Source organism: Dermacentor albipictus, unplaced genomic scaffold, assembly GCF_038994185.2.
Source record: "Dermacentor albipictus isolate Rhodes 1998 colony unplaced genomic scaffold, USDA_Dalb.pri_finalv2 scaffold_28, whole genome shotgun sequence".
Taxonomy (NCBI): Eukaryota; Metazoa; Arthropoda; class Arachnida; order Ixodida; family Ixodidae; genus Dermacentor; species Dermacentor albipictus.
In genome coordinates this window covers 44045-70989 of record NW_027225582.1, presented here as the reverse complement: position 1 = coordinate 70989, position 26945 = coordinate 44045, and the positions used below count along the sequence as shown (strand labels likewise).

Sequence of the window (26945 nt, the reverse complement as noted above, 5' to 3'; positions counted from 1 at the left end):
GTTAAACAACCCCAGGTGGTCGAAATTTCCTGAGTCCCCCGCTACGGCGCGCATCATAATCAGAAAATGGTTTTGTCACGTAAAGCCTTATAATGTATTTATTATTTACAAACACAGAAACTCTGTACTTACCGAGCTTTATTTAATTCTTTGCACAATGTATATGTCTCATTCTAAAACTGGTACAGCGCGACATGCAAAGGAAGGAACAAGCCGAGCCGGTCAGATAAAGGATAAATAATTATCTGACCGCCTCGGTGTGTTTCTTCCTTTGCATGTTGCGATGTATCAGCTTTAGAATGCAATACCAACTCGCACAACCCTGAATTATATGTCTCAGCAGCATGTCATATGCTGGGTATACGGGCGTAAGCGCATAAAGGGTAGTATGTTCGCTGATGAAATCGCTACATCAATTTCGTCGCAATCATACGCTAGCGCCCCTGCCTCAGATCTCCAGCCTTTTCTCCGAAATAAACTAAGTCACTGAAAACGCTTAAGGGACGCTGAAACAAATAATAACCTCCTCGTTGTCAAGCCACAATTGGGTTCCTGGCCCTCCCCAGCGAAAGCACGACGAACTGATATCCCATTCTGTCGTCTCAGAATACGACACATTTAGGGCAACCACAGTTTCTTGTTCACTGGCGATGGACCACCAACATGTGGTAGATGTATTCGGAAACTCGCCGTGCTCCACGTCCTTCTGGAATGTGGCGAAGCCAAAACAGAGAGAAAGAATCATTTCCCTCTAGCATCATGACTCCCTTCATCCCATTGTGTTCCTTGATGAAGAAGCGCTTTTTTCGACCTCTCTGTCTTTCCTATCAACAAATCCAATTCAATTCAAGCGCTTTTTAACGCCGAAGTTCTTGGTTATTTGAGTGACGTTGTACTACATGTTATCAGCTTAAGTAATTCGAAGCGCATCACCTCGCCAGAGGATACTGCTGCGACAGTAGTGTTCGTTCGTTAGTAGCAGTGACTGCGATTTCCATCGCATGGGACTGAAATCGCACTTTTGGCCCGATGAAAATTGTATCATGTGAAAGAGGCTTTAGGCGGTTGTTGTCCTTTTTTGTTAGCGGCTATGAACCGGTCTGCCCTCGTGCACTGCTTTGTGTTCTGCATAACTGTGTACTTGGTGCGCCGCCTCGAGCACTTGCCGTCCTTCACTTTCAAATGTGAACACCCCTTCTTCACAATAGGCATCAAAATTATGGTAATTGCAAATTGTGTGCAGAAGATACGCAAGTCTAATAAATGCACATGGAATAAAATATGAGAAAGTGGAGGATGTGTTACCGTGAAATTCTCCATGAAGTCTTCATACTGAAAGAAACAAGAAAGACAGTATAACCCACAGAGAATACTCTGAACACCTAGCTCCTTTTAGAGATCTGCTCAGAACTTAAGGCTTATTCCAAGTAATGCATTACCCGAAAAAGAAAAGAAATTGGACTTAGTGTCTGTTTACTGAAGCATCTTTATATTTTGTTATCGTTTTGCTCGTTACGAAAACGGCAGAGGTCTAAAGCCTCAGCGTGTCTTTCGAAGTTCGCTAACCTGTTTGGACCACGCTGCCTGCAGATTTATTAGCGACGTGTACGCGTTCACACTTTGCTTTTTTAAATGCGTAAGCATTTTTATGCCGGCCCAAGGAGGAAACCAGTCCATCGGTCTTTCACGTAAGACGAGATAGCTGTCTATATAGGACCCGCAGCAGCTGGCGAGATCCCCTGCGTACTGCTTCTCGCTTCAACGCGAATTAGGTGGCGAGAACACAGCGCAGAGGAATCTACCGTCACTCGGCGCACTCTCTCTGCCATGGAAGATCGCTTTCAACATGGAGCCCGCGTGGCGGCGCAATACGCAGCCACCGCCGAAGTACGGTTCATCCCCGTTGACGATGGTTCGCATCGAGAGGAGGCAACGTCATCGACCACGTCTACGTACGCGGTCTATAAAGCGTGATACTGTTCAATTACGTCGCGCACTACAGCACGCATCCGCCAGTGCTCATCTTCCACGAATCAGTGGCATCATCTAAACGCGCCATATCATGAGCGAATACGGATGATGATGATGATGATGAAGGTGATAATGACGATGACCTCATACTATGGCTCATACATACACTGGGGAATTGCCAAGAATTGTGTGCTGAAACGTTTACTTCTTATTTTGAAGTATTACATATTCGGTTAAAAGAGTGAACAAAGAACATACAAAAACAAAAAGGCAAAATAAAAAATATTCAAAAATTATACGTTTGGCTGATTATATGTAACCGCAAACGGCGTCAAATACGTCCATGTGGTGAAAATGTACACCTTACGCACCGAAAGATACTATGTTTTCTGGTGATAAGATTAACCCTAATTTAAGACGAGGAATTTCTACCGGTCTTTTTCTTAATAATTTTTATCGGCGACATAAATAGTAATCTAGGGATTCTGTTTCTCGGCAGTATGGATACAGGCGATAACGTCAGACAAGTACTGCGTACACAAAAGTTTAAAGGGAGCATACGGCAGTGTAATCTGGGAACTTGTGGTGGTCTTGATGGACTCCACTGGATTTTCGACAGAAACGTTTGGTGCTGAGATTCTGGCCATGCTGTTATTGATTGAATGGCATCTCTACGAATCAAATATTTTCGACATCTAAACGCTGTTATGTGCGCCACTACTGGAAGAACCGACATTATCGGCCCAATCAGGGATGCTCACACTACTGAATTTGCTATTTTGGTGTAATTTACAGTGACTAGCTACCCATAATAATTGTATAAATTTCAACGGTGGAGGAACTAATGTTTTAAACGCCTTTGCTGTTGGTGAATTCTATGAAGCTGTAAGCGAAGTAGAGACAGAAAGAAAATCTTTCATACTAACCGCACACACTACGTTCAAAGGGAGTTTCCGATGCTTTAAATTTATTGCCGACAGCTCGGCTTTAAAAACCAGAGTGAAATCTGTGAGTATCAAAGAAAATGACCAGCCAAGCGAAAGCGACAGAATGCCTACGCTCACCTTAACGCTGTTCCCAGAAGTTTGTGTGATTATCATACCATTTGTTTGAACGTGTGCAAGATAATCTTGCAACAGGGTATTTGAGAACTTAAGGGATTGAAACTTGGGCTTTCGGGTAGAAAATGTCATTAATTTTATTTTAATATTCTGATTTTATTCAGTCCATGTAATTACCTCTCGTATGTATGTTCACATTTAGACCATTAGTTGCTTTTGTACAAACACAATCTGTGGAGAGTGAAAACGAGGCCGATGAGCAAGAAAGAAGGAATTAGGATCAATAATAAAGGCGAATTCAGATCGTCTATGCGGAAAGCTGTAAAATTTCAGAAATGCTTGAATCAATAAGATGCGAAATCTTCGGGAGAATGTTGGTAGACGCGCTTCTTGACAGATAAGATTGTTAGCCACAATCGTGAGAGTGCGAGACACAGCCGCAGGGCTTCACGCTCCAAGAGAACCAGATGCTCTGTCTTATAAGCAGGGCCGCCTGAGAACAATTCACGCCCGAATTCTAATATTTGGTGAATATACATTTTGCAAATGATTAGCGAAAATTCCCTACGTAGTTCATATTGTCGGTGACTCAGTCTGCGCAGTAAACCTAAAGCACGTTGTGCCTTAGACGCTGCACTTTATATGTGTGGGCTCCAGCTGAGTTTTCTATCACGGATGCTTCCCAAATATTTTAGATTCAACCTGGGGAAAAGGTTCTTGTTTTTAAAACATACAGATTGAAATCTGATCCCTGAGCAGGGACGCAAAGATTCTGCTTTTGTGTACATTTAATTACATGCAGATTGTCTGAAGACATACATCAAACATGCTCACGCATATTTGCAATTTTTGGTGTTGAACGTAAATGTCACGGTCAGCCACGAAAAATGCAATGTCATCTGTATACACATAAACTTGCACGCCCTGACAAGCGGGAATGGAGCTCTATAATATATAATAAATAATATTAGAGAATACGACTGCTCCTTGGGAACACCATGAGTCTGTCTGAATTTAAACGAGGAACAGCTATCCTTGAGGCAATAAAACTCTCCTGATCTCAGAAACTCTATCACCCGCACAATAATATAACTTGGGAAATAAGGACTCGGTAGAGCACCAAGAACATTTGAATATAGAAAGCTGTCGTATGCTTTCGCTATATCTAATGTCCCTAAAGCAGAACATTGTCTCCTTTTCCGAGCAAGTTGTACGTTGCTCTTTAAATCAGCATGGTCACACCGTATTAAGCAGTAAACTCTGAAGCCTATTTGATTTGGACATAACAATAAATTAGCCGTCATCCAGATAGTAATTCTGCAATGTAATACACTTTCTATGCGCTTGATCATATTAGAAGCAAGAGAACTCAGTGCGGTATTTTCTAGGTTGTAACCTACTCCTTTTTTTAGGTATGGGAATTACTTTAGCTGCTTTCCAATCGTAAGGCATTCAAGCGTTCTTTAATGAATAGCTTATAACATTTAAAAGGTCACAAGGAGGTAGATCGAATGAAATATTTTAAAATGTGAATGGTAATTCTATAAGCAGCAGGGGCTGACATGGGTTAGTTACGGATCTCTTTAGCTATTTCAGGCAATGTAACATTAGTTAACACTGATATTGGGGCTGGTTTTTGCAAATTATGGGGCCGATATGACGTAAATTCACTCTCCAAGTCTTTATCAAGCGTTCTATATATTTTCTCATTTCATTTGACGACATATTTATATAGTCAACATTAATGGACGATGGCAGAATTTCGTGATACATCGTATATCTAAACACCATTTTTTTGTTTTCAGGCACATAAAGGAAATTGTTTCCCATCGCAACCTCCTTTAGCTTGAGGGACTATACGTTTAAATACAGCAACGTGAAATTTGTAACCAGACCACTTTTTTGGGGACTGAAGAAGCTGGAAGAAGAACTTTTTTGGGAACTGAAGAAGCATGGAAGAAGCTGCTTCCACGCTGCCTGTCGGCGTCGGTGGTCTCGCGTGCAGTCTCTATTCCGCCAAGAGCTATAAGATCCTTTCTTTGCAGATGTAACAATAAATTCAGCTCCTCTGAAAGTTCGTTTGATTACACCACACAATTTTATTGCCTTGGAGTCTTCACGCTATTCAGAATGGCAAGAGAATTGTACTTTTAGATCGGTTTTTAATGTATTATAATTTACAAATGGCAAGATAAATGTATTGTTAGATCGGTTTTAAGTGTATTATAATTTACAAATACGCGGATCTGAAAGCATGATGGTGCTATTGGGCAAGCAAGTTGAAACACTGGACAGTGGTCACTGTTGGTGGCACAGTCCAAGACTGTCCAAGATGAAATAGTGAGAGTCGAACTTACGAAACTTAATCACAAGGCGGAGCGGGACTAATCGCAGATAAATATGCGAATTGTAGTGTTCAGGCAAGACAGATTGTTATCTGCTGTCCAATCCCACAAGAGTTTGACTCCTTTGTCAGTTTGAACGTCCCAACACATGCGATGGAAATCGAAATCTCCAGCAATAATTATGTTATTAACCCATGAGGTCACAGCGGAATGCCGACATCGAGTGTTCGGCACACCCGCAGAAAAGTATGCATTTACTAACGGGAACGGTAAATACCCTGGTACGGTTATATTTAAGGCAAAAGTATCACTTTCAGGACAAATATTTTATAAGGAATTTTCGCCTTAAGACTAATCCTATTAGCGATAAAGAATGCTAAACCTCCGCCTTTCGATGGACTGTCCAGTCAAAAAGATCGGTAGTTACTTAATTGAAAGAAGTTATGTCCTGAAAGGCAGGTTTCTTGTAAAGCAATACTATCCGTGGGGAGTTGCGGGGATAAATACAATAAATGAAATGTGTTACTGTGGAGTAAATCGATCGGCAATTCCACTGAAGAATATTGAGGAATGCTATGGATGTGAAAGAATTGACTCAGTATCTTCCTTTCTTAAAATGCTTTCCTTTAAGACATCTTCCTTTCTAAGGCTGTATCAGATATTTTCGCTCATTGAGTGAATTACTGTAGTAGCTCCTTTGACAAAGGGGATGTACATTGGACTAACGATCGGGGGTCCATGTAAATTTCATATGAGGATTCTGTATCATCACTGATGCCTTCACATTGACTGGTTGACATCGACGGATGGGTCTGCAATTTGCCATCTTGGGACCTGAAATTGGGAGCTACTTCCTTATTTGATGAACGTGGACACTCAGTTGTTTGAGAAGTTATACCGATAGCTGTTGTTGTACTGAATATCTGTGCCATCTAGTTCTTTATTATTTGTGTCAAGGGTGCGCAAAAGTTTCCAGTTAGGCGTTCCATGGCCTTTCCCAATGCCCTTTCGACCGCATCAGCAATAGAAATGAAAGAGGTGCGTCAGTTGCTGTCGTCTGACGGGCTGTGGCCCCCGACGTATCCCTCTGTCCTAGCCTGCATTTTAGCTATGGCTTCTCTATGGAAACAACGTCTCCGTTCAACGATATTTAGGTTTTGCATTTCCCGCGCCTTTACTGACTAATTACAATAATCAGCATAGTGCGCGTCCTTGCAGAGGCAGCACTTTTTTCTTGCTTTTGCACTTGCTGGAATTGTGATCCTCACCACGAAGCGACACCTGGGAGTAGACTTACATCTTTTCGAGATGTGTCCATAATTCCAGCGCTTTACACATTGCAGGAGACCAGGGGACATAGGTTTCAGTCAGTAGATTCGGGGTGATGCCTTAATTTCTGCTGGTCGAATTCTCCCAGCAAATGTGGCTACGACCAATCTAATACGAATCCTGTTTTTGTCGAGCACACGACCACACCGATAAACTTAAATTGAACCCGCCAGTGAAACCGTCTCTAATACTTCAGCTTGTGTGATGTTCCCATCGACGCCACGGACAAGCCCTTTCACACATGTCAAGTGGGAAAAAATAATGCGCTCACCGTATTTGCAGCAAACAAGGAACACATTACAAGGCCTTGTACACATGGCTTGTCTGTGGAAAAGCAGAGAATAGCTCCTCTGCCAAACTGGCGGACCTCAGTGGCGTTCTGCAAATGGGGCGTCGCCGATCGCAATTCCACCAGAATTGCTTTTCGATTCTTCATCCGTATCACGCCGTCATTGATTGGAACGAGAACCACAGGAACTATGACGCCATTGCGTAGAAACAGATCGACAAGCAACTCCTGCGGAGGAATAGAAACTGACCAGAGGAAACTCCCTGGTCCTGGTGAAGAGAAGGGCACCTGCCTGGTCTGATTAACACATGCTAAATAATAATAGCACTTAAAATCGATAAAAAATAGTAGCTACTCAATCCTTGGCCAAATCCCATGAGAGCAGGTGAGCACCAGAAGAGAACGCATGGTAGGGGCATATTGAATATTGCTATTACTCCAATCTACCTCGTCAGTCTCAGTTAAAATTTCGGTGTTGCAAACGCGCTTCTCCGTTTCGCGATCCTTTCGAAGAGCTTCTCGCAATTATAGCAAAGTCATCAGCATAGGATGGCGAAAAAGCAGGTGATTAAGATTGTGTGTTTAGGCATCGTCAAAGGAGATTCTGCATGTAATTCTTTAAATGCAATTGTAATTTTTAGCCTTCTTCAGGCATTGTTAGCCTATCTATCTATCTATCTATCTATCTATCTATCTATCTATCTATCTATCTATCTATCTATCTATCTATCTATCTATCTATCTATCTATCTATCTATCTATCTATCTATCTATCTATCTATCCGTCCGTCTGTCTATCCATCCGTCTGTCTATCTATCCATCCGTCTGTCTATCTATCCGTCCGTCTGTCTATCCATCCGTCTGTCTATCTATCCGTCCGTCTGTCTATCCATCCGTCCGTCTATCTATCCATCCGTCTGTCTGTCTATCCATCCGTCTGTCTATCTATCCGTCTGTCTATCCATCCGTCCGTCTGTCTATCCATCCGTCCGTCTGTCTATCCATCCGTCCGTCTGTCTATCCATCCGTCCGTCTGTCTATCCATCCGTCTGTCTGTCTATCCATCCGTCCGTCTGTCTATCCATCCGTCCGTCTGTCTATCCATCCGTCCGTCTGTCTATCCATCCGTCCGTCTGTCTATCCATCCGTCCGTCTGTCTATCCATCCGTCTGTCTGTCTATCCATCCGTCTGTCTGTCTATCCATCCGTCTGTCTATCCATCCGTCTGTCTATCCATCCGTCTGTCTATCCATCCGTCTGTCTGTCTATCCATCCGTCTGTCTATCCATCCGTCTGTCTATCCATCCGTCTGTCTGTCTATCCATCCGTCTGTCTGTCTATCTATCCGTCTGTCTATCCATCCGCCTGTCTGTCTATCCATCCGTCTGTCTATCCATCCGTCTGTCTATCCATCTGTCTGTCTATCCATCCGTCTGTCTGTCTATCCGTCTGTCTGTCTATCCGTCTATCCGTCTGTCTATCCGTCTATCGTCTGTCTATCCGTCCGTCCGTCCGTCCGTCCGTCCGTCCGTCCGTCCGTCCGTCCGTCCATCCATCCGTCCGTCCGTCTATCCATCCATCCATCCATCCGTCCGTCCGTCCGTCCGTCCGTCCGTCCGTCTATCCTTCCGTCCGTCCGTCCGTCCGTCCGTCTATCCATCCGTCCGTCCGTCCGTCCGTCCGTCTATCCATCCGTCCGTCCGTCCGTCCGTCTATCCGTCCGTCCGTCTATCCGTCCGTCCGTCCGTCCGTCTAGCCGTCCGTCTATCCGTCCGTCCGTCCGTCTATCCGTCCGTCCGTCCGTCCGTCCGTCCGTCCGTCCGTCCGTCCGTCTATCCGTCCGTCCGTCCGTCCGTCCGTCCGTCCGTCCGTCCGTCCGTCCGTCCGTCCATCCATCCGTCCGTCTGTCCGTCTGTCCGTCCGTCCGTCCGTCCGTCCGTCCGTCCGTCCGTCCGTCCGTCCGTCCGTCTGTCTGTCTATCTTCTTACGCCGACCCGGTGACCCGAGTTGTCTACTAGCTTTGGCCATTAGGTATGTGGTCGTGGCGCCGTCATGGTCATTCCTCCATCAACATTCCTGCACCGCCATCTCAATCTTGCCATGCCGTCGTCATCATCCTATTATATAGACATAGTGGACCATGTTCTCGAAAAGCTTGGGCCTCTAGGTATGTCTTGGTTCTTGATGCCATCTTGTTCGTTTCATCGCCATGACTTCAGCTTTGTGAATCAACTCTCGCCATGCCGTTGTCTTCACACCATCGTCGTCAAAGAGCGGCCATGCATTCCTTGCCACATCGTCGGGATGATGCCGTCATGGTCATTCAATCTTCGTCATTCCTGCTTCGTCATCTGTCGCTCGTCATGCCATAGTCGTCAAACCTTTGGCAACGACCTAATTACCCATTTCAAATGTGTAATCATTTCTATGCTTACCCAAACAGGAAACCCATCCATCTGTCACGTAAGACGAAGAGCGGCTTATAATCTTCGGAACTTCATCAGCGCACCTGGCACAACCCCTTGCAGTAGTTTACTTGCGTCATCGATACACCTTGCAATGCCAGCCGTGGCAGTTCGTGTCGCTGCAGCGCTGCCGTTTATTCTGGTCGGATGAAGACTCATAACAATGATAATGACACCACGTTGCGTGGAGATGGGGAAGTGGCACAATGCATGCGCATAGTTAGACAACTCGCAGACGACGTTCTGCGTGAATTTTCTTCTGCTAGTCTAGCACACTAGGTATGTTTTCGTGGTTGTGAAGTCGTCGCAGTCATTGCATCGTGATCGCTGAAGCTTTGAAGTACTGCCCTCAACATAACATCACAGTCAATCCCTCGTCGTCATGCCGTCGTCCCCATGTATCGTCGTCCATGCCATTGTCGTCAATGCGCCGTTGTCTTACAGTGGTACTCATGTATTCGTTGTCACACCGTCGTAATGATAGTGTAGCACTCATTCCATCGTTGTCACTCCAGCTTCACCCTTCGATTCTCGTAACACCGTCGTATTACACGCCACCGTCGCCATACAGTCACGTAATACTCCTGCCCTCACACCATCATCGTCATGCTTTTACCATTCCATTGTCCTCATACCGTTGTCACGTCATCGTTGTCATTGCGCCCTCGCCACACAGTCGTCGTCAGGCATTCGTTGTCAAACCGTCCACGTGATGTCGTCATGGTCCTTCCATCGTCGTCATGCTAACTTCCCTATCTTACTCGCCATGCAGTCATTATCACACAGTCGTCGTTACACTATTGTCATGCCATCGTCGTGACGCCACCGTGTTCACACAATCTCATACTATTGTTGTCGTCCCGCCATCGTCATCTGGTTGTCCTCATAACGTCGCGGTCACCCTGTCGTTGTTATACTATCTCAATTAATATTTGTCATCTTACGGTGGTCAGACCATCGTGACCATACCGCCTTCGCTGTTCCATCGACTTCATTCCTTCTTTGTCATTCTATTGACATTGCTGCATCATGATCATGCCGCCGTGCTCACGGCCGACATTGGTACGCGAATGCCACAGCAACCTGGTCCAAAAGCGAAGAACAGTATATGTGCGTATAGCTGAAGCAACGGGAGTATCAGGTGAACCGTGCAGGGCCGTCTGCGTCAGCAGCGTTTTGTGCGTGGCGACACCACGGATCCGAGCACATGGGGGTCGGACACTCCCGCGCCCAAATACATGGCTTAGCCGTGCCTGGGGAAAATACGATCTTGGTAGTTAAGCCGATGCCGATGATGTTTGGATCTTTATGGCCACTCGGCGGAGCAACAACTTTTCGGCCTCGGCTACTCGTAGACGGCACCCCCGGACTGACCCATCCGGTGCAAATTGGTAGTTGCCTTTTCCTGTCTCTCTTTTCAACCTTTATCTTTCTCTCTCACTTTCAATCTTTCCTGTCCTCACTTCTATATACTTCTGATTTTCCAGGAAGTAAGGCTTCACCTTCTGCGGTTCGTTATAACATTTGGTTCAGTGGTTCTGCACAGCTGGCGTTGGTAGGTATTGTTTATACATAAATCCAGTCACGTCTCCTTTTGGGTCCGCGGAGGGCCGCTTGTACCGCTGTCGAAAACTGCATGCGTAATTATGGCTAGCTTTTCCCCTACTTCCTGAACGCCCACGGAAAAGAGGGCGCACCGAAGAAGTGTTCCAGATTCTTGGCCGACAAAAAGAACACTTCGCTAGATACCATGCAATACATTCTGACAAACAAGAAAAGGCTGAGAATGATCTCGCCTTTCGTAGTTGCACGATATCTGATGGAAGCTCTTGGTACAGGCTGCTAGACGCGAGGCCCACCACTGGAAATGCAGGCGCTGCAGTTATTTTGGCGTACAATATTGGATCACGTAATCCCACCTTGTTCCGACGAAGGAAAGCAATCGGGTGGAACACGTTTTTTAACCACCACTTCTTAATGTTTTCTTACCTTAGAACAGCGTTGTTTTGCACTAACTTCTTCTGTGCGGACACCTATGCAGACCACACAACTTGGGAAACTGCGCTGAAAGTTATTGGCGACATCATACTTTACTACTCCGTGCCACAGTGTACTGCGTACACGAAGGAGCAGGGCGTGAGCTTCCACTTTTACCCAAAGGTAAGAAACTTCGCAACGCACGGCTGATGAAGCTTCTAATGGGTAAGAACCCGAGCTCTTACTTACGTATTTTCAGCAAGTACATCCGCGAAGAAGACAGATTCTGAACGGAAATGTTCGGCGAGTAGCAGACGACTTGAGACAATCGCTCATGTACAGTGTTCAGCGAGCAATACGCAATACTTGGGCCACTTGGCTGCTGGTGCTTTTTACGGCGCTGGTGAGCTGCAGGTGATCGCCGATGTGTTGAATGAAGTAACAATGCACCACAAAGACTCTTCCTTTCATGCGATAAATAAATCCATCAGCTAGGTGTCCCAGCGCCCATCGGTGGCGCAAGAAATGCCAGCAGTCATGCGCTCAGAGTATATCGCGTTTCAATCCCTGAACATTGTTCGTTGGCCGCGAACCGTCAGCTACACCTTGCAGCATGCTAGTGCATTCACATGCGCCAGGTGTCAGGAAGTAAGCAATGGAGTCGAGTGTCACACGGTGCATTTCCGATCGCGACCGATGCCGATCGGGACTAAATTTCGCGGTTGCGATTGGTTCCTTTGGGCAAGCTGCAAAAGGGAGTCAATTGTTGAAATGTTGGACGCCGATCTGGCTTTTCGCTATTAGAATGCACCACGTGATAGCCGTATTAGGTTCCCGCAAGGAGAAGCCACAGATAAATATTAAAATCGTGCTGCGGACAAACGTGCGCTTGTTCATCACACTGGTGAAATTGCAAAATGTTATCTAGCTACCACACCGCAAGGGGAACCCCTGTCAGAAAAATAACAAAGCTAGACTCTCTAAATGACTCGCACACATACGCATGCCTCTTTTTTGTATGCCTCAAATCATGCGAGAAAGGTCGCGACTGCATGCTCGAAGAATGTTTGGGTTGATTCCCACCAAACGGAGCAAGCATTTGCGTCGTGCTCCATGGGGGTATGCGTGCTAAACATGAATGTAAATGTGCGGATGCCATTTCTTTGTAGTGTCAACCGCGGCCCGTTTGTAGATGCAAACGAACCATGAAAAAAAAAACATGGGGGACAGGTTGCACGCCTTTCTTACTGCAAAAATATGTTTCTTTACTGCAATGGGAATGACTGCCAGGGGCCGGAGAAGTACAGTCGCACCTCACATGAGCTCCTTCTTTTCTCGCTATTTTGTGTTTAACATTGCCTGGGAATAGAGCGAATTAGGCGGATTTCTAAAGCTACAAGCCATCTTTTGACACTAACCACTATGCAGTAAGTAGAACTTTACTCAAATATTAGAACTGCAACATTCTTTGACCACGCGCACGAAGATAACCCTAACACCGAGGCACCCATGGCCCGAGCGGGAGACCAGTGGCTTGCGTCTGCAGACCTGCGGTGCATGTGCACACCGATCGCGCACTGCATCACGCAGATTCAGCATCTGTGGCCTAGGCATTTCTGCAAACGCTGATGGCAAGCCCGCTGCAAGCAGAGCTGAGAGCGGCGAAAATGGAGGCGACCGAAGCTAACTCCAACACCATACCACAGTGAACATACGACGGGAATAGCGGCATAACGACTGGCAAATCCCACGTGGAGTGGCTACTAGCTGGTCGTAAAGGCTGATTAGCAAACGAATACAATATATCCGCCTAGCAAAGAGCAATAGAAGTACTGAAGCTAGACCCCAAACCTCAAGTGCTACAACCCCTGCCGCAGTGCCAACGCATTCCGAGGGCGTGACCCTTCCCTACTGACGATTTCAAGATCGTCTTCCACCCATAGCAGGACTTGACCTTTCAAAGCACACACCGATTTCAGTATCATATGCTATGAGAAAATCCAGCGGCTTTGCCCAGCAGAAATTTCACGACAGCACCCTAGTACAAGTGCAGAAAATACAGAATGTGATCATCGTGAGCAAAGCAAGCACAGAGCAAGCTTCCAAATAGCAAGGCAACAACACCATACAACTCGGCGAAACGATCTACCAAGTAAGTTTCCACATTCGACACCCTAAACGATGCGTGCCGCGGAGTGACATACGGCATCGAACCTGGTACAAGCCCCGCGGAGATTGATGCCGGCCTTCGAGTGAACTCGAGACACACAGTACTCGGTGCGTGCATGCTAGGATCTTCAACAACCGCGGTTATCACCTTCGACGGACAGCACGTCACTTATAACGTAACGTACCAGAGCGGGTACTACAAAAGCAAGCCCTACTGAAAGTCCGTCCAATACTGCAGAACCACGGGCACCATCGAACACCGACAGCGCATCTGCCCTATTCCGAGAGCCAACATAGACTAAACATGCGCGCGCGACGGGGTCACGGAAGCACATGACTGTAAGCCAAAGTACAAGATTTGCAGCGGAGACCACGAAGCGGCAGGCAAAGAATGTAAGAAGAAACTCCGCAACAACGCACCACCAAGTAAGAGGACAGCACCTTGACAACACTCACTCCCGACACCATCGGTCGAGCTCGAGCACTGAAGGTTTCCCCGAGCTCGTTACTACCTCGCACAGCTCACGGGGCCGGAGCCTCGACGGAGACCTGGCCGGAGCCGCTCTCGCTGTATCCTAAGATCGAGCTCGACATCCCGCACTTGGTCACGGTCTCGCTCCGCTAGGCTAATCATTTAGGCCACTACGGAGTACGGAAGCAGGGGCTCGAGTTTTCCCCACAATGCGAGCAGTTCGCGTGAAACATTGACTTTGCGGACTCTCGAACATACAGTAAAGGATCTACAGAGGACGAAACAGCAACGACCATGATCCTAGTTCAAGACGCCCGAACTGGAGGACAGAGCAATGAAGTGAGTAGCAGAACGTATAATAAAACATGCAGAAGCTAGAATACTGAAGCGGGTAGGCGAACGGCTGCAAGCTAATGAAGTGAAGATTCTCGTCCTCGTTCAAGGCGCTTCCAGGCCTTCGAGGAAACCTGCACTATGGTATTTCTCGCATCAACAAAAAGAACCATAAAGACAGTGGTAAATAAATCAAGGGAAGGGCAGAGCCACTAACGCACTAACGCACCCACACTCGATGGCAAACTACATTGCTTCATGGCACAACACAACTTCATGGCCTACGCTTCCGATAATTTCCTGACTCATGAATAGCTGGTGGAGCAGTTAGGAACCAAAGGCAAAGACGAAAGACAAGCAAGAGTGCAATCCGCGGAGGACTCTAGCTCCACAACACCAAACAACATATTCCAGGCCGAAGACAACTACCAACATAGCGGCTCCCAAACGTAGACAGCCAGAACCACTTCCCGCCCTCCACATTTGGCACTGTAATTGCAGATCCTATAGACGCCGCTCGGTCATCCTCCAAGGATATCTCAAAACAAGCTATCCAAGCATAATAGCCTTACTGGAAACTAACACCAATAAAATCCAGATGCCTGGCTACAACACTATCGCACACCCTGCCGGCACCCTTATTCTTGTCAAGAAGAGACTAACCGCGCAGCCTCAGGAAATTGAAGACACTTAAATTCAGCACATCATAGTGGAGGTGTTTTGGACTCGCAAGACTCAACAGAGCCTATGCGTGGCCAACCTCAAAAACCCGCTGCGGGAGCAGCTAACCCATTACGACCACTTCGTCCGGGAGCTTCGCAAGAGCGTTAACGGCAAACGCCTTGTTGTAGTAGGAGAGTATAACGCCCCACATGCGGCTTACGGCTACCCCAACATCACCAAGAAAAGGGCACGTGTTCGCGACGCCGCAAAGAAACACGGCGTGAGGCTACGGATTGACCTGCCCCAACCCACCCGAGTGGTCAACAGCCTGTCGAGAGACACCAGTCTTGATCTCACCTTCACTAGAGGCTTGCGGAAGGCAACATGTACCCGACTCTGAAGACGATAGGGTGTGATCACTACATAATTGAAATCGAAGTTCAACAGTCTCGCCGCTCACGCAAGACAGGCAAGGCGCGACTACCTGATTCGATCGCACACAGGAATGAACATGAAAACGATTGGGGCAACGGAGACATTGAAGTTTGGGTAAAGGGTATTGTGGGTGCGGCAGACGGCCACACCACGGCGATTCAACTAGACGAAGACAATCCGGTGGTTGATAATCACCTACTGTATTTATGGGACGCTCAGCAACTGCTCCTGAAACGATGGCGAGGGCAAAGCCTCAACCATAAGCTAAAACGCCGAATTGTCGTATCAACCACGAAGGTGCAGGAGCACGCTGAACAACTAGCGAACGAAAATTGGCGTTCCTTCTGCGACCAACTTCAAGGGATCCTAAGCACAAAGAAGGCTTTGCATATACTTTGAGCCCTGGTCGCCGACACCCACACCAAGGCCCAACAAGGACATACTATTAACTGTATCATCCACAACAATGGTGCGCAAAGGACCAGCTACTTCAAGAACTACAGACGAAGCGACACGGCTCAGCTAAATTGAAAGCCACCACCACCAACCTTTCTGCCCACAGGATGCAAAAAGGAGCACTGAACAAAGAGCTACACCGGCTTTTCACAAAGGCAGAGTTACAGGCAGCCCTCGCTAGTCTAACACGCAATACTAGCCCAGGCAAAGATGCAGTCACCAACAAGTACATTCGGCAGCAGTACCCCTTGGCGGTGACGGCTCTCTTTCGGTGTTATAAGACTGCTGGATTAAGGGCGAGCTACCAAGAGCCTGCAAGCACTCGGAGGTGACCATGGTAGGCATGCCTCACAAACCCATCTCTATCGCGTATCTCCACCCTGCGTCCATTACGTCCTGCGCCGAGAAACTCTTTGAACACATGGTCAATGAAGGGCTCACCACACAACTCGAAGAAAAAGACCGCTACCCGAACGCCATGTTCCGCTTCCGCCTGATTCTCTCCACTCAAGACGTCCTCTACCAACTAAAGGAAGATATTCTTGTCCATTTGAGCAAACATAGCAAGTGATCCATTCGAGATCTAGACGTAACGGGCACCTTCGATAACGTGAGCCATGAAGCCATTCTCCGTAAACTGCAAGATATCAGCTCTGTGCGAAAACGTACGCCTAAGTGCCCGCTTTCTTCACCAACCATACGGCCATGGCAGGGCTTGCCAACCTTCAGAGCAAGACATTTCACCTACCTAACAGTTGCATGCCGCAAGGTTCGGTAGTCTCGCCACTCTTCAACGTGGGCCTCCTTAAACTTCCCGGCATCATAGACATCGTCTCAAGGATATGCCATGCTCTATATGAAGATGATGTCACACTGTGGATGAGAGGTGCTAGCACGGGCAAGCAGCAAGACCATATTCAGGAGGCAATCAACATCACCGAACGATACCTCGACACCTGCGGGCCCCATTGTGCCCCGGACAAATTCGAACTATTAGTCCTCGGGGCACGCACCTGGGGCAGGCCCTTAAGCGACGACGCACCGGACCCACAGGTGTTTCTACAGGGAGTCCCTATACCAAAGGTGAACTTTCTTCGAATTCTCGGACTCCATGAAGACAAGGACGGGTTCGGCGCCGCCAGTTCCCAGGCTACGAAACACAATGACACTGCTTATCCATGTCACATGACGGACGGCCTATCACCGCAATGGCCTCAAAGAGCACGACACCTGAAAATGGTAAAAGCCCGCCTTTGCAGCCGCATTGCATACAGCACTGCTTACTTCAACCTGAAGGCAGCGGATAAACAAAAGCTAAATCTCCAATAAAAAAGGCCACAAAGCTCTTCCAAGGACCGCCACCAACCGCCTCCACTGACCGCTTCCTTCCTATGGGAGTTTACAACTCCTGGGAAGAACTCGCGGAAGCATACCTCATCTACGAGATCGAGAGACTCGAACTAACCACCACAGCCGAGCAGTCCTCCGAAGGACAGGATACGCAACCAACCTATAACTCCATGGCGAACTCCAGTCGAAGCTTCGAGAATGTCTACAAGTTCCCCACATCCCTCGGAACATGCATACTGAACTCCACCGAGGCAGACGGCTCGCCAGGGTAAACGCCATTAGGCAGAAGCACCGTAACGACCCGCGCGCGCGCTACCTGGACGCGTCCAAGTATCTGGGTTGAAATGTCTTTGGCATCAGCGTCACAGATTACAAGAGAACGACACTGGCGTTGGTGCCATTTCTTGCCAAACTTGCGGACACAGTGAGGAGGCCGATATAGCACTCGTTAGCTATACAAGCGAGGATGCCATAGTGGTTTTCGCCGACTCTCAAACAGGGGCAGGCGATTACATAAAGGGCAGCATGTCCACTACAGCGACCCAGATACTGAAACGCGGCGACACTTGTGCCTGCACCTGCATCTTGGGGGTTCAGGCACACGAGGTACTCGAGGGGAATAAATCGGCAAACACCGCGGCCTACGCAGCCGTCGGCCGTGGTAGGTGCCCCATCTACATTAGCGAAGGAAACAGAGACCAAAACACTCACTTACCAAGCACTACTGCAGCACTATCGGGTGGGAAGCAGGGTATACCTTCCCCCTTACGAAAAATTAACAAGCAAAGAAGGCACCGACTACATGCGACTCCAAAGCAATACCTTCACCCACGGCATCTTATTGCATCATCATTGCCTAACGCCACTATACAGCTACATCTGTCCATATTGCAACATGCCAGACGCCCTGGAAGACCTACTCCAATTCAAGAATACTGCAGCGAGGACGAGAGGCGAGCTCCATTTGGTCTAGATTGGTGTGTATCCTTGCCTGTTTCACTTTGTATCTTTTCTAGCTTGCGTTTATCGTAGCTAACGTTTTGTTTGTGTTACTTTGCTTTTGTGTTGTAGCCTCCTTTTTCGTTGCAGTTTGCTTTTTGTTTTGTAAATTGCTTCAGTTTATAGCTTGCTAACATTGCTTTATTTTTATTTCTTTAGTACTACTCGCTGACTGCCGAGTACAGCCCGACAAGCCTCCATGGCTTGGGCTGACCGGCTTTTTGAATGTGTAATATGTTCATGATATAAAGGATATTATTATTATTATTAAGAGACGCTATTGTCGTCCCTTCGTTGAATCAGCGCAAAGATACCACCTTTAATAATAATAATAATAATAATAATAATAATATCCTTTATTTCATGAAAATAGTACACATTCAAAAAACCGGTCAGCCCAAGCCATGGAGGCTTGTCGGGCTGTACTCGGCAGTCAGCGACAAGTACTAAAAGAAATGAAATAAAGCATGGTTAGCAAGCCATAAACTGAAGCAATTTACAAAAAGCAAACTACAACGAAAAAGGAGGCTACAACACAAAAGCAAAGTGCCACAAACAAAACGTTAGCTACGAGCAAACGCAAGCTAGAAAAGATACAAAGTGAAACAGACAAGGATACACACCAATCTAGACCAAACGAGACTAATCGAAACTATAGGACAGGCTCTAGTGAATGACAACTAAACAGAAGAATAATTAGTTTTGAGGTACAGCTTGAGTGTCCGTTTTGATGAGATAGAATACAGTTCAGTGGGTAAAGAATTAAAAACGTTAGGAACATAATATTTTCTGGTAAAACGACCAAAACGGGTATAACACCGCGGGGTAGTGAACGTATTATGGTGCCTCAGTGGTCTGGCAGGAATCAACGGAAAAAGAAAATCACTGTTCCAAAAATGTTTTATCACCACAGTTTGGAAAAATAATGCTTCAAATGAGGGGAACTGCAAAAAGGAAAATAGGTTAGTATTAGGAGGAATGGTCTCATTGTATGCAACGTTGCGAAGAACAGATTTCAGAATAGAATTCAATTTTGCGTGCCATGTAAATGAACAGTGATAAAATATGGTAATTCCGTATCTAAGATAGCTGTACACAAGTGCGTGAACAATGACTTTCCGGACAGAAAACGGGAACAGGTACCTAGAGTAATACAGAAGACAGGATACTGAACGTAGCTTTTTGCTAATACCTGTAAAATGAGTGTTCCATGTCATAGGAGAATCAAACATGATGCCTAAATATTTTACATTAGTTGCGAACTCTAATGGTATGCATTTGCAGTTTATACAATTAGAGTTGTGAACAAAAAATGGCACAGGACGATCAATTTTTTATGGGGATTATGAAAGCAAACTAGTTTTGTCTTTTGTTTATTAATTCCTATCCCGTTACTTGTACACCAATCCATTACAGACGTGGTATCTGCTTGAAGGTTATAAACGCATGTATTAAATGATGCATGAGTTGATAGAAGGACAGTGTCGTCGGCGTACTGGAATATGCAGCATTTTGATACAATTTGAGGCAAATCATTGACGTATAGGTTAAATAAAAGTGGAGACAAAACAGACCCCTGGGGAACACCCGATTTTAACATTATTTTTGTACTGGAATAGTCACCTATGCGCACCACCTCAGAGCGATTGCTAAAATAACTAGACAATAACTTTATAAATGGGCCCCTGAAGCCAATTCTTTCCAGCTTATCAAGAAGTAATGTGTGAATAACGGAATCGAAAGCCTTACTTGCATCTAAAAAAAGAGCGCATACGAATTCATTATTATCAAAAGCTGAATAGATAGCGTCCGTAAATTCTTCTAGTAGTGAAATAGTGCTTTTTCCCTGGATGAAACCAAACTGTGCTTGTGACAGAACATTATTTTTATTTAGGATATTGGTCATCGTTACGAGCAGGTGTTTTTCAATTATTTGACTGATTGCAGGAAGAATGGAAATCGGTCTGTAGTTCTCTACTTTGCTATGAGAACCACTCTTATAGAGCGGCTTAACCACAGCCACTTTTAAATCGTCGGGAATAACGCAATGATCCATATACCCATTAATAATGAAGAGAAGGACGGATTCAAACACAGAAAAATTACGTTGAATATCATGAATGGAGATACCGTCTATACCAGGTGGTTTATTAGGTCTAAAGCTAAATAAGATGCTGTGCAAGTCTGCTGCAGTAACCGGTGGCAAGAATGCCGATCGTACAGTATTAGGAACAGCGCTAGACGCATCTGGAGCAAAAGGCTGAAGATGTGAAGGCACTACAGAAAAAGAGTAATTAAATTCTTGAACGGCTGACGTAAGGTTGCTGAAATGTTTTGCGAATACTTCTTCTAAAGGTTGATTGGTGTTTCGTCCGAATAGTTCATTAATAGCTGACCATGTCTTTTGGGGGGAGTGTTTGCTTTCATAAAAGATCTTGGTGTAATACTGACGCCTTGCCGACCGAATCATGGCGTTTACCCTGTTCCGGAGCGATCTGTACAGATCTCTAAGGTGTGTATTCTTCGGGCAACGCTTACAACGTGACCAAAGGGCATCTTTTTCTTTATTAGCCGTCAGTATATCGCACGTTAGCCATGGAAGTTTGGGGTTGCGTTGTTTCACGGTGATTGTTTTCTGGGCGGTAATTTTTAAAGAACGGATTGCATCAACAAAATGCGTATAAGCGGTGGACGTCGTGACATTACGTAAAAATTTGGTCCAGTCATAATTGGCCACAAGACTGTCAAATTTAGCGATATCAAGGATGTTTAGGCGTTGAAGGTTAGGGCGGGATCTAAAGGGAACTTGAAACGCAAGATGACTGCCTACAATATAATGATCGGCCAGTTTACACTTTACTACCGCTGAAACAGTGCTAGCCAATGGGGCTCGTACATTCACATGGTCAAGGCAAGATGACACCATTTTGCTTCCAATGTATTCCTCTCGCGTGTAGGCACTAATGGTTGGACTGACTCCCCATTTTGACAGAATGTTAAGGTACTCGCAAACCACTGGCCTTGATGGTGATAGAGTGTCAATATTGATGTCCCCAATCAGACAAAGTAGACTATTTGGTGATAACGAGTGAAGAAGATCATTTAATTCTGTTAAAAATAAATTTGCATTTTCTGAAGGAGGCCTGTAAATAGAAACTAGGCTGATATCAGCATCAGGCAATACAATCTTTAGCGCAACACACTCGGCAGAGATGAATTTTGTGGCGAACGATAAAACTTTTAACCTTTCATGCACAAACACCATGATGCCACCTCCTCTCCCTATCTGTCGTGTGAAAGAATAGCTGGAATATTGCTTAAGCGGAAATAGGGGAACCAAATCGGCATGGATGTTTATATCCGTTAGGACGATTACATCTAGTATGTGGTCAGTGTTATGGGAAAGAGCAAGAAACTTGTTCCAGTGACGACGAATGCTACGAATGTACATGTGTACAACGGAAAAAGCTCTGTCCCCTTGAAGCGATAGGCTGCAGAAGGCAGCTAAATCATTGCACTCGTGAAAGACAGTGTTCATTGCCGAACAAGCCTATCAAGGTCGGCAAAACCATGGATACGTATTAGAGGTGTGCCTTCTGATCTTCTGACAAAAATTTTTCCATTTCTTGACCACACTAATTTGTACTCCATTTCTTTTCCCTTTTGTCGCGCAGCCCAAAACAACTGTTTGTTAAAGCCCGTTAGATTGTCGCAGAAAAACAAGGGAGGGATATCTTTGCTTTCAACTAGGGACCGTAATTTCGCACGTGAACTCATCCATTTATCTTTTAAAATTCTACTTACAAACCTAACCAGCACGACAGGTGCCCGTTCACTCTTTGCTGGCATTCGATGGATGGCTTCCACATCAGAATCATCAAAAGGCACTTCCAGCTTTTGTGCCAAGTCACCAATTAGGGAAAAAAGTACTTCCGTGGGTTTCTGCGGTAAACCGTGAATTTCCAAATTCGGCAACCTGCTGTAATGCTCTACCTCATTCGCCTCCTTTCGCAGTTGTACAATTTCCTCTGACTGTTTAGAGGCAACAGAGCGTAGTGTTGCTACTTCTGTCTCCAATTTTTCAATGGTGACCTGGCGCTTTGCGTCCGAGGCGCGCACCTCTTCATACCCTTCCGACAGGAAAGCAATGGAAGATTCGACGTTCTGCACGGATTTGTGAAGTGCATCCACCGTAGTTCTCAGAGCGAGAAGCTCGTCTACCTTTAGGACAAGGGAGCTGATGGCGTCTTTCAGCGGAAGTAAGGCTTCTATCTTTGCTGCTAATTCAGATACTGATGCCGAAACAGGCACTAATTCATCTTCCGTCGATGCCTGGTTGTCCGCTAGACAAGCACGGCATCGCCAACTGTCTCGCTTATCTGCTCCCTTGCCCGACATGACACTCTCAGTGACGCCAGCACATTTTTTTCCAAAGTGAGAACCCTGTTGGCATTCTACGCAGGTTAGAAATGTGCCCTCAGCCGGCAGCAGTTTCCTACATAAACCACAGTTCGGTTCCATTGTCATCACACAAATCAGAAAGGCAGTAGTCGGCGGCAAGCATGAAACTATTGTGAAAAACAAAAAATGAATACTGCGCCTCACCTGCACCAAAGACAGGCGTAAGCGTGTGCCGAGCACTTGCCGCCGACCGCGAAGAAGCTGCCGCGCGGACGAGACTTTATCCTCCTGGACGATGCATATGCGCAGGCGTCCCGACTAGTGCGCCATCTTGCAGCCAGTGATTAGCTCCCGACGACAGAAGCTAGGCTAGGGCCTCCAGGATGGTTGAAGCACGTTCCGCGCCACCCACAACTCGGACAGATGCTCCCAGCAACGGTTGCACCAAAGACAAGCGTATGCGCGTGCCGAGGGCTTGCCGCCGACTGCGAAGAAGCTGCCGCGCGGACGAGACTTTATCCTCCTGGACGATGCAGATGCGCAGGCGTCCCGACTAGTGTGTCATCTTGCAGCCAGTGATTAGCTCCCGACGACAGAAGCTAGGCTAGGGCCTCCAGGATGGTTGAAGCACGTTCCGCGCCGCCCACAACTCGGACAGATGCTCCCAGCAACGGTTGCACGATGCGCAGGCGCAGGCGTCCCGACTAGTGTGTCATCTTGCAGCCAGTGATTAGCTCCCGACGACAGAAGCTAGGCTAGGGCCTCCAGGATGGTTGAAGCACGTTCCGCGCCACCCACAACTCGGACAGATGCTCCCAGCAACGGTTGCACCAAAGACAAGCGTATGCGCGTGCCGAGCGCTTGCCGCCGACTGCGAAGAAGCTGCCGCGCGGACGAGACTTTATCCTCCTGGACGATGCAGATGCGCAGGCGTCCCGACTAGTGTGTCATCTTGCAGCCAGTGATTAGCTCCCGACGACAGAAGCTAGGCTAGGGCCTCCAGGATGGTTGAAGCACGTTCCGCGCCGCCCACAACTCGGACAGATGCTCCCAGCAACGGTTGCACGATGCGCAGGCGCAGGCGTCCCGACTAGTGTGCCATCTTGCAGCCAGTGATTAGCTCCCGACGACAGAAGCTAGGCTAGGGCCTCCAGGATGGTTGAAGCACGTTCCGCGCCGCCCACAACTCGGACAGATGCTCCCAGCAACGGTTGCACCAAAGACAAGCGTATGCGCGTGCCGAGGGCTTGCCGCCGACTGCGAAGAAGCTGCCGCGCGGACGAGACTTTATCCTCCTGGACGATGCAGATGCGCAGGCGTCCTGACTAGTGTGCCATCTTGCAGCCAGTGATTAGCTCCCGACGACAGAAGCTAGGCTAGGGCCTCCAGGATGGTTGAAGCACGTTCCGCGCCACCCACAACTCGGACAGATGCTCCCAGCAACGGTTGCACGATGCGCAGGCGCAGGCGTCCCGACTAGTGTGTCATCTTGCAGCCAGTGATTAGCTCCTGACGACAGAAGCTAGGCTAGGGCCTCCAGGATGGTTGAAGCACGTTCCGCGCCGCCCACAACTCGGACAGATGCTCCCAGCAACGGTTGCACCCGACAAGCGTATGCGTGTGCCGAGCGCTTGCCGCCGACTGTTACACTTTGTAACAAGCTATCGCCCGATAGTGCTAACAATTTGCCTCTGCAAATTGTTTGAAAAAGGGATAAATTGACGCCTTGTACATTATCTTGAATCAAACAAAATGCTTGATTCGTACCAATGCAGATGTAGAGAAGGTCGGTCCACAACCGACCACCTCGTGTGGGCCAATGGAGGCTATTATCCGTGATGCTTTTTTCATAGGCAGTATTCTTATCTGCATTGCTTGGCATGGAAAAGGCCTACGACTCAACTTTGCACTGTGGAATTCTCGACCTGTAACGAATGGGTATTCGGGATCAACGTCCTAAATATTATAGAGTTATCGATCCAAACGAGCTTTCTGTGCGAAAATAGGCCACACGTTCACTAATGTATTTATGCAGGAAACTGGGCTTCCAGGGAGGCGAACTGAGCTGTACGCTTTTCATTGTGAAGATAAACACAGTCCGTTCCCCAGTACCTTGAGGCGTTTCCTATTCTTTGTACGCAGGCAACCTAGTGATGGGCTTTAGATCCTGTAATCTTCAAGTCCGCGAGCGGCAAGTTTAGCTTATGGCGCAGAAAGTATCGAAATGGACAAATGAAAATGGTTTCAAGGTAAATCCGAATAAGAACTCTTGTACCCTTTCTTTCTTCAAGAAAGAGAAAGCTGCTCCGTGACCCCACTATCAAACTTCAAGGACAGCACCTTCCTGCATACAAAGAAAGTAAGTTTTGGGGTATCACACTTGATTCGAAACTAAGCTTGATCCCCCACATTAAATAATTTGTGGTGTGCAAATCAGTGATTAGGATGAGCAACAATAAACAGGAGTATAGTTTTACTGAGTTGAAGTTCCTAGCTGACGGTCGTTCCTCGGCGAATTACTCTCTCGGCCCCCTCGCGCCCGCCGCTCATGGTCTGGGCCACGCACTCGCTTCGTTTACTAGGCAATGTCCTGATTATTATTATTATTATTATTATTATTATTATTAATTTTTGTCAAAGCTCGCACCCACAAGAGGGGTACGTCAAGAATCGGGCGCAAGAGGTAGCTAAGAGAAATTCCTATTTGAATATGACAAATGCAAAGTAAAAAAATACAAAAAGGGAGATGACGCAATAACTAGACTAGTATGCGAGTGAGAAGACCCACTAACTTAACGGCGAATGTTAGCAGAGGCTACAATCAAGGAAATGTTTATAAATGTCCGTAGCCAGCAACCACTCCCCTTATCTTCCTCGACGTCGACACTACTACACTTCTCTGTAGAGACGGAGCCATTCAGGTAGCCGGAACGATACTTTGAGGAGTTTGGGTCGGTGTGTTAGAAGTTGAAGATCGTATGATGAATGGCGAGGACCAACTGGTCCTAGGCTAATTGGTTTATCCAGTGACTGAGTGAGTGGGTTCTCGACCAAGGCGGGTTTGAGGTGATCGACTGAGATATTGTCCTGTCGACCGTTTAAGTGAACGGGGAAGTGTTTGTCAGCATGATGAATGACAAGGTGTGAACCGTCGTAAGGGCGTTGTAGGGGCTTCCGTGTGGAGTCATGGCGGACAAACACATCAGAGGACGTCGCGAGCTCTTTGGGAATATGCAATGCGGTGCGTGGTTGCAATGCAATGCTGGCAGCGTGGTTCAGGAGCACAAAGTGTTCGGAATAAAGCTCGCAGCCTATTGATCTACTCGGTGGGGTCAGGGCACGGCGAGGGAACGGTAGGGTCGAAGAACTCCCTTGTAAGGCGCAGTGATGCTCCGAATCCATCTCAGCTTGCGTAGTACAGCGCAAATCCTTCTTCAGCGTAGTCCGAGGACTCAGCATAAATAACGGTAGTAATGTGAACCAGCCAGTGGCGTCAGGCTGCGTTTTAAGGGAAAAAAATAAATTATGGGGTTTTACGTGCCAAAACCACATTCTGATTATGAGGCACGCCGTAGTGGAGGACGCCGGAAATTTCGACCACCTGGGGTTCTTTACCGTGCACCTAAATCTAAGTACACGGGTGTTTTCGCATTTCGCCCCCATCGAAATGCGGCCGCCGTGGCCGGGATCCGACCCCGCGACCTCGTGCTCAACAGCCTAACACCATAGCCACTGAGCAACCGCGGCTGGTGCGCTCTAAGGGAGATCTTTATGGAGCTGTGAAAATGTTCAACGAGAGCATTGGCGATGGGGTGATATGCTGGGGTGCGTATGCGAGAAGTGTCGAGCAGGGTCAACATGTTATTGAACAGTGCCGATTCAAACTGGCGTCCTCTATAGGCTGTAGTATTAGATGCTCCGTCGTATCGTGAAACCCAGCCCGAGAAGAACGCGCTTGCGATGATTTCACTATGAAAGCCGGGTAGAGGGAAAGCTTTTGGGCATCGAGTAAAGCGATCGATACAGGCTAGGGGACGTAGGTGTTGCCGTTTGATGGCGTCATGGCCCCAAAATGCCGACGTGTGCCTTGTCGAATCGTTCAGGTGGTAGCGTAAACAAGCGGAGAGGTGACCGTGTGTGTCGGTGTATCTTCGATTGTTGGCATACAAAAGAACCACGCGTCCAGGCACGTACCTCCTTGTTCATGCCCGGCCAGAGCAAGCGTTGCG

At 47.1% G+C, this 26945-nt stretch overlaps 1 long non-coding RNA gene across 1 annotated transcript; it reads right to left on the bottom strand.

Moving 5' to 3' along the window:
- Nucleotides 1-343: 343 nt before the first annotated feature.
- LOC135913891 (uncharacterized) lies at nt 344-24162 on the bottom strand. The gene is made up of 3 exons (XR_010568143.2): nt 22921-24162; nt 1306-1332; nt 344-706 (listed from the first exon to the last, which is right to left on the bottom strand). It is a non-coding gene; the product is annotated as an uncharacterized lncRNA (long non-coding RNA).
- Nucleotides 24163-26945: the final 2783 nt, after the last annotated feature.